General features: G+C 33.8%; 1 pseudogene; it reads left to right on the top strand.

Annotated features, from left to right (window-relative positions):
- The first annotated feature begins 203 nt into the window (after window positions 1–203).
- On the top strand, window positions 204–2,094 carry LOC120142657 (annotated as a pseudogene).
- The last annotated feature ends 6,786 nt before the right edge of the window (window positions 2,095–8,880 follow it).

Here is an 8,880-nt window from a genome sequence, read left to right as displayed (position 1 = left end):
ATTTTAATAATTGAGTAACTCAGAAAAATAATACCTTATAATTGGAGAACATTTGTATACTTTACCCAATAATAAAAAACTATTAACAGAAATTCATGAAGAAAAACAATGACAAAAGAGGAAAAGGAAAAAAATAGAGAATCCGATTGGCTGGCTGGCCCGGCATAGGTGCTCCTCCGTTAAAGCAAAACGACAGTGTGAGTAAAAGTTCCTTTTTCTCCATTTTCGCCAAATCTCAAATTCCGTCGAAAAGAAATCCTCCTCCTTCCGTGAACCGCCGCCCAGAACCAAGAGCCATGGCCGCCTCTTCCTCGCGCGACGAGAACGTATACAAGGCTAAGCTCGCCGAGCAAGCCGAGCGATACGAGGAGATGGTCAAGTTCATGGAAAAAGTCGTCTGCGCCGTCCTTCCACCCGACGAACTCACCGTCGAGGAGCGCAACCTCCTCTCCGTCGCCTACAAGAACGTCATCGGCGTCCGCCGTGCCTCCTGGCGGATCGTCTCCTCCATCGAGCAGAAGGAGGAAGGGCGCGGCAACACCGGCCACGTGTCCGTCATCCGCGACTACAGAGCCAAGATCGAGGCCGAGTTGTCTGAGATTTGCGCCGGAATTCTGAAGCTCCTCGACGAGAAGCTTGTTCCGGCTGCTGGAATCGGCGATTCCAAGGTGTTTTACCTGAAAAATGAAGGGCGATTACCATAGGTACTTGGCTGAGTTCAAGACTGGTGATGAAAGGAAAGCTGCTGCCGAGAATACCTTGACTGCGTATAAATCTGCTCAGGTTTGCAGGCATTTCTGTGATCTCTGTTTCGATCATGTGAATTTGCTTGTATTGATGTGTAATTTAAGGGTTTGGTTAAGTTTCGGTGTAAATTATGTGTTCAGTTTGTTTGAATCTGGTTTATGTTCAATTGCTTCATATTTGGGGATCAAACTAGTTTTTAGATCTAAGTTATAGTTATGTCCTCGATGTGTTGCTATTTTCTTATCACCAAGATCCAGATCTTCTTTCATTTGCGAAACTTGACTTGGAAACATAATCATTAGAAGACATTATTGCGAATTGCAGAAGAAACTTTATGAAAATTTTCAAGAAAAATTATCTCAATTCATAAATTAGCTTTGTATTTTATATGATGCAAATTGCATCTTATTTTGTCTGAGTTAAACTCATAGTTGAATTTCTTTTTGGGAAAAATGAAATTTGTGCTTACTCATGAACCATGGTCACTCTCCTTGGTTCATTTTTGTAGTATAATGTTAGTCGATTTGGTTTATTGGGTATTTCCAGTCTGCTTTTCATAATATTATTGTTCTCATTCTTACATTTGAACAAAAGATTCTGATATTGACTTCTTATTTTAATTTTGGTAAGGTGATTATGACTTGTATTTTGCACATTGTTCCGACCCTTTATCGATCATATCTGCATCTTTTTGTGCTGCTTTCTTTTCAGGACATTGCAAATACTGAACTAGCCCCGACTCATCCTATCCGTTTAGGATTGGCTCTGAACTTTTCTGTCTTCTACTATGAGATCCTGAATTCTCCGGATCGTGCTTGCAGTCTTGCCAAACAGGTAGAATCACAATACTTCACAAATTATAGTTTAGTTTAAATATTTACTTTGTTCATCAAAGACACTGCAAGTTCTTTTACATTACAAATCCTTTTTCGCTCTTCATTTGGGATTCATTTACCTCTTCTTCAAAATCTGTTTTTCGAAACATGTGTTGTTTCTTTCCTCAGGCTTTTGACGAAGCCATCGCTGAGTTCGATAGTCTCGGAGAGGATTCGTACAAGGACAGCACTTTGATAATGCAACTTCTTCGTGATAACCTCACTTTGTGGACCTCGGATATGCAGGTTATACCCCGTGTATATGTTTTCCTTTCTTGCCTCCGTATTTAGCTATATAGGTATCTTTTTCTTTATATTATTTTTTTAAATTAACTGTATATATTTATCCATTTAGGATGATGGAACTGATGAGATCAAAGAAGCTCCCAAACACAAGGATGAGAAATAACCGTGAAGTTCCGAATCTTTGTGGTAGTATTTTTCTTCTCTTCTTGTTTTTGTATGGAGAAGTTGGTTGCTCCTTCCATCTCTTCAGTTACTTGTTTTTAGTTGATCGTGTCTGGATTTATCAATTCCTTGGCATTTCGTTTTATTGAATTTGACTTGAAGCTTTCTGATTGCAGTGAGGCTATGTGCACTCTTTTCCTTGATTGTTTTCTCGACAATAACGTAGTTGAATATTGAGATATTTCCTAAGCTTAATTTTTTAAGACGTTTTCTTCGAATTATCAAATTCATATTTATACAGCTTCGGTTTTTTGTCGTTTCATGCATTGTTACTGGGAGAAAGAGAGTTCCAGCTCTTTCAGTCCTTAACGGGGTTTAAATACACCTATTGTAGTGTGGCTGATGCCAGGTTTAGGGTTACCATACCTATTAATAGGCTCAGTTTTGCAGATATGACTATAAATTATTAGATTTGGTTGTCAAAGCTAGGGTTTTAAATGAGACGAGACAGATCGTGAGATATTCGAGATTGACTCGATCAAGGTTCGATAAATACTCGGATCGAATGGACTCGACTCGAGTTCTTAATGAGCCGAAACGAGCTACTCGATATTCGACTCGAAAAACTCGTGAGCAGCTCGAAAATATAATATATTAAGATTTTATTTTTTTAGAAATAAATTATTAATAATATTAATATTTATGTATTGATTTTTTTATAAAAAAATACAATAAGATTTCTTGTATTTAAGGTTTATGTTCGAGTTTGAGTTTGAGGTTTCAATAGAGTTAAGTTTAAGATTTTTTTTTTCATTTCGAGCCTTTTCGAGCTGTTCATAAGCTTCAGTTTAGGATTTCGAGTTCGAGTCGAGTTTGAAAATGTTAAGCTCGCGAGTTTTCGAGTCGAGTCGAGTTTCATTTCAAAGTTTTCGAATCGAGTTCAGTAATATTCGATCTTGACTCGGTTTGTTTACACCCCTAGTCACATTAAAGGTAGAGTATGACCTCCTGATAGTGATCTTGTGGAAGGTGGTTTCAGAGGAGACATGATATCTCAAGAGGAATTCTGGAGGCTTTGCCCCAAGGGCCTGGTCGTCTGTAGGTTTTCGTCGATGCTGTTTTGGTAGTTTTTGAAGGATCTTCTCGGGAGGTATAGCACAATTAATCCTTAATCCAATTCAAAAACCCTTACCCCTCGTAATTTGGCAACTTCAAGTAAAACATTGTCATTAGTGACATTCTTTTTCTCACCATTTTCTTTGGGATATAGATTATTAATAGAAAATATAAAAAATAAAAATATTTAAATTATGTAAGAATTTAAAATTTTTAAATATGTAATCGTCCCAATATTGCAATATCCCTCAATCCATTCTTGATCTCAACTCTTCTAAGCAATTTCTTCCTTAGCGGCACAATTTCTCGTGGGATTGATTTATGTCATTTTCATCCATTTCTTATGGCCTCAAACTAACAAAATTGAAGCTATTGGTCTCAAACTAAATCCCAGGCAGAAAGAGCGTTGATCAAAAGCAAAGGAGGAGAAAAAATTTCGTCCTGTCATAAAAGATCTTGAAGAGGCTCGTATATGGGAAGTTTTGATGTGCGGCGGTTAAAAAACGGCGTGACTGGTTAAACAAGTAACCGGTTTAAATGTAGACCGGTTATGTTATATCATTTAACCGGAAATATTATAAAATAAAATAACATATTAGGTAGAGCTCATATAATGTAATAGGTAGCACTTATATAATAAAATATGTTAATTACTTAATTTGTTATTATAACATATTAGGTAAACGTCTAAAATGTTACCAAAGATAACATAACAGGTTATTTATTGAAAACATTATCAAGCACAATAACATATTACGTAGCGCTTATATAACGTAATAGGTAGCACTTATATAATAAAATAGGTTAATTACTTAATTTGTTATTACAACATATTAAATAAACGCTTAAAATGTTATCAAGGATAATATAACCGGTTAGTTACTGAAAACATTATCAAGCATAATAACATATTAGGTAGCGCTTTTGTAACAAAATAGGTAATTACCTACTTAATTTGTTATTAGTTATAATAAACTTACCTTAGGAATAAATGTTAACAAAATTTAAACTACCTATTACAATTAAATACCTATCGGTTTTTTTTAAGGTTGTTAATAATGTAAACGGTAACAAAAATATGCGCTACCTATTACATTAAAATACCTACCGGTTTTTTTTTTGAAGGTTGCTAATAATGTAAACAGTAAAAAAAATAGGCGCTACCTATTACATTAAACTACCTACCGGATATGTAAAAAGTATCGATTCCATTTAAATAAGTATTGACACTTTTGGAATTTAAAAGAAAAGCAATAATAGCGCATATAAAGTATCTATACTTTATAAAAATGTATCGATACTTTTCAATATAACATGTAAAAATATGACAAAATCAGTTTCATTATGACAAAACCGGTAAAGAGCTACCTGATATGTTGAAAGTATCGATACTTTACAAAAATGTATCGATACTTTACAATATAACAGGTAAAAATATGACAAAATCAGTTTCATTATGACAAAATCGATAAAGAGCTACTTGATATGTTGAAAGTATTGATATTTTATAAAAATGTATCGATACTTTACAATATAACATGTAAAAATATGACAAAACCAGTTTCATTATGACAAAACCGATAAAGAGCTACCTAATATGTTGAAAGTATCGATATTTTATAAAAATGTATCGATACTTTACAATATAATATGTAAAAATATGGCAAAACTAGTTTCATAATGACAAAATCGATAAAGAACTACCTGATATGTTGAAAGTATATATCCTTTTTATAAAAATGTATCGATACTTTACAATATAACATATAAAAATATGAAAAAATTAGTTTCATTATGACAAAACCGGTAAGACTACCTAATATGTTGAAAATATAGATACTTTTTGTACATGTATCGATACTTTGTTGAAAGTTATGTAATTTATGTTTCAAATTTTTTTAATAGTGCTTCATGTTTTTCAACTATAATATTAATTTAATAATTTTATTTACACAAAAAATTATTTGATTGTTTAGATATTTTATAAAATATTATTTAGAATTAAAATTTAATAATTTTAACCAAAGATAATAATAAATATGTAATATCTATGTTTATTTATTTTAATTTAATAATAATATATACCGTAACATAAAAATAAATCATTACACGCGTATAATTACTAAATTAATATCTTAAAACTTACTCAAAAGATAACATTAAATTAATGTTTTCCACAGTGAAATAAGTATGAACACTTATATATATGTATCGATACTTACCGATAACCAAAGTTTATCGGTTACCAAATTTTTTAATAATTTTTCATGTTTTCAACCTAAAACATTATTAATCTGTCAACATAATAGGTAGCGCTAAAACGAATTTATTAAATATTTTTAATGTATTCGGTAACACCATATATTAACCGTATATTAGTTTGTAACTGACCTTATTTCTCTGTGTCTTGATTTGTTGAATGGCCTTTCTGCTTTTGAGTTGGTCAACAAAACGGTAATTTTCCTTATTTCTAAAACAATAATCCTAGAACTATGAAAAAGTTTAGGCCAATTAGTCCTTGTACTGTGGTCTATAAGATAATGGCTAAAGTTTTAGTTAATCGGCTTAAACCTTTCATATCTAAATGTATTGCTATTAATTAATGTTCTTTTATTCTTGGTCGGAGAATATCGGATAACTTCCTAATTGCTCATCAGCTTATACACTATCTCAGAGGATCCAAAAATGATCCTAATAAGGGGTAACACTTAAACTTGACATGAAAAAAACTTATGATAGGGTCGAGTGGAATTTTTTGTTTTCTATTATGGAGCGAATGAGTTTTAATGATAATTTCATTTCAATCATGAAGAAATGTGTATGCACGATCTCTTTCCAAATTAAGATTAATAGTAAGTTGTTAAGTTTTTTCATCCCGGAGAGAGGTCTCCGACAGGGGGACTCCTCTCCCCATATTTGTTTCTTTTCTGTGTGCAAGGGCTCTTCGTTTTACTGTTGGACGCCCAACAGAGAGGATTGCTTAAAGGGGTTAAGGCTAGTCTGAGAGGCCCTCGGATCACTCATATTTTTTATGCCGATGATAGTCTCATTTTCTTTAAGAACTATTCGGAGGAAGCCCAAGAGATTAAAAGTTTGCTCAGCATATATGAAGAAGCTTTCGGTTAGGAAATTAATTATATTAAGTCGAGTGTCTATTTTAGCAACTGCATGTGACGGGAACACAGGGACAACATCCTTAGGATCTTTAATGTTGTTGAGAAAGATGATCCAGGAGACTATCTTGGGCTCCTACTTGAGGTGGCGAAAGAAAAAATAAATACGTTCAACTTTGTAAGGAACAAAATTGTTATGTGTATCCAAGGTTGGACAAAGAATCTTCTTTCGTACGGGGGAAGGGAAATGTTTCTTAAGTCGATTGCTCAAGCTTTGCCCAGGTATGTCATGTCTTGTTATCTTCTCGCAGAAGGCATCATTGAGGATATTACCTCTCAGATTACCTCTTTCTAGTGGTCGGGCAAACAAAACAAAAGAGGATGGGCAATGGTCTCGTGGGAGAAAATTTGTAGATCCAAGAGGGAAGGAGGCTTAGGCTTTAGGGATCTTAGGTTGTTCAATCTTATACATTTGGGTAATCGAGTTTGGAGGATTATCCCTAATCAAGTTTGGGTAATACTTTCCCAACCAAGGTCTTCTTGAAGCAAAGCTAGGTGATCGGCCTTCTCATGCGTGGATCAGTATTTACAAAGCAAAATACTTCCACATTTGCTGGTCGAACTCCTACGCGGATAATGGCCCTCATCCTTTAAATGTTTGATTTCATGCTTCCGGGAATTTGAAGATGGGACGAAATTCTGGTTAGGAGAAACTTTCCCACTGAAGACACAAATAAGGTTCTGGATATTTTGATTGCACGAATACCAGGAGACAATCATTTGGAGCTATCACTCATCGGGATGCTATTATGCAAAATCGAGTTACAACTAGCTTTTAATCTGACAAGAGATTCTGAGGGATAGTTAAAAAAATTTGGAAAACGCTGAACAAGATCCTTGTTCTTCCTAAAATCAAGATTTTTGGATGGAGAATTTGCCCCAATGCGGTTACCACTGGAGAAAAGCTCGGCCAAGCACGTTTGGATGATGGGTGGTGCCCTTTTTGTAAAGACAACGATGAAACTTTGATACATGCTCTTAAAGACTGTCCTCAGGCTAGAAGAATTTTGCAATCTAGGGGCCTAAAAATGATATTTTAGTGTGGCAAGGAAGCACTTGTAAATAGTGTTTGGATTGGTCGGCTTCCCAGCTTGACTCCATAGGGTTGGCAAGATTACTTGTGTTGCTATGGAACATCTGGAATAGGCGCAACAAGTTCATCTATGAGGGTGACGTTCAAGAGGATAGAGAAGTCATCATTGCTGCTTGGAATATCTGCTCTGATTTCTTAGAAATCAATGAGAGGAGGGCACCTCATAAGGAAACACCGTTCAGAGCGAGAAGATGGACTAAACCCCCTGATGGGGTTATCAAAATCAATGTGGATGATGTGTTTACTTCTACAACTAAGGTTGCATCTTTAGGTGTGGTTGCACGCAATTCTCATGGATTGGTGCTTGGAGGTATGTGTTCGAGAATCCAAAATTCTTACAATGCAGAGGTTGCAGAAGTGGAAGCCGTCACCCACGGGCTCAAATTTGCAATTGATAATGGATGGGACAAAGTTATCATAGAGGGGGACATAATTACAATCATCAACAAGATTGTAAATTGGAAAGATGATGTGTCTACAATCGAATTGTTACTCAACGAAGCTCGAGGGATGATTTTTTTTCTAACTTACGGTTTAAAACTTTTCTATGTTAACCGAGAGGCTAATAGAGCATCGCATAATCTAGCCCAATGGGCTCTATCAAATCCCAGTCTGATGTGGTATTTTTATGGATGAACCTGAATGTATTAGATAGATTGTAATTGATGACGCCATTAGCTTTTAATGAATCCTTTTTTTCTATAAAAAAGATTAATTGTCAATTTTAGTGCCACAAAGCATGGATAAGTCTCGGAATGAAATTGAAAGATTCAAAAGTTTGGTGACTAATTTAGAATGAAGATTATAATTTAAAAACAAATAAAAATGTTAATAAGTTTAAGGGTTAATTTAGAATAATTTATATTTAAAACTTTAGGGATTAATTTTAAAAAAGGTTGTAATTTGAGGATGTATTTTATTTTTTGGGAAAAAATTGTTTGCTTTTAGTTGAAGCCTCAACTAGTAAACTATTATATAAGCATGCCAAAAAAGTCAAGAATAAAACGCGGAAAGTAATAAAATCAGTAAAACAAAAGTCATACATGTCTTTTTAATTTATTCTTCCTAAGCTTTTCCTTCCTCTTTTCCCTTCGCTTTAATGTATGGTTTTCAATTGGTTAGCGAATCGATCATGCTATCGGCTTATTGGTTTAACCGGTTCAATCGGTTCGATCGGTCAGAATAATCAGATGACGTCATAATTATTTAAAAAATTAAATAAAAATACTAAAAATATTTAATAAAAAATATTTTTTTATATCACAAGTCATATTCAAAGCAAGTCATAACATATATAAGTTAAAAACCATAAAATCAAGTGAAACAAAATGATTCAAATTAACTACAACATAATATTTAAGGTAAAACATATTAAATAATAAATATAATTATATAACTATAATTAAAAAATAAATTTGAGGCTAAAAAATCATAACAAAATGATATTGTTTGGTTTAATTTTTTTTAA

The sequence above is a fragment of the Hibiscus syriacus genome, unplaced genomic scaffold (assembly GCF_006381635.1).
Source record: "Hibiscus syriacus cultivar Baekdansim isolate YM2019G1 unplaced genomic scaffold, ASM638163v2 tig00110831_pilon, whole genome shotgun sequence".
Taxonomy (NCBI): domain Eukaryota; kingdom Viridiplantae; phylum Streptophyta; class Magnoliopsida; order Malvales; family Malvaceae; genus Hibiscus; species Hibiscus syriacus.
Note: the sequence above shows the minus strand (reverse complement) of the source record. Positions and strands in the feature narration are given on the sequence as shown.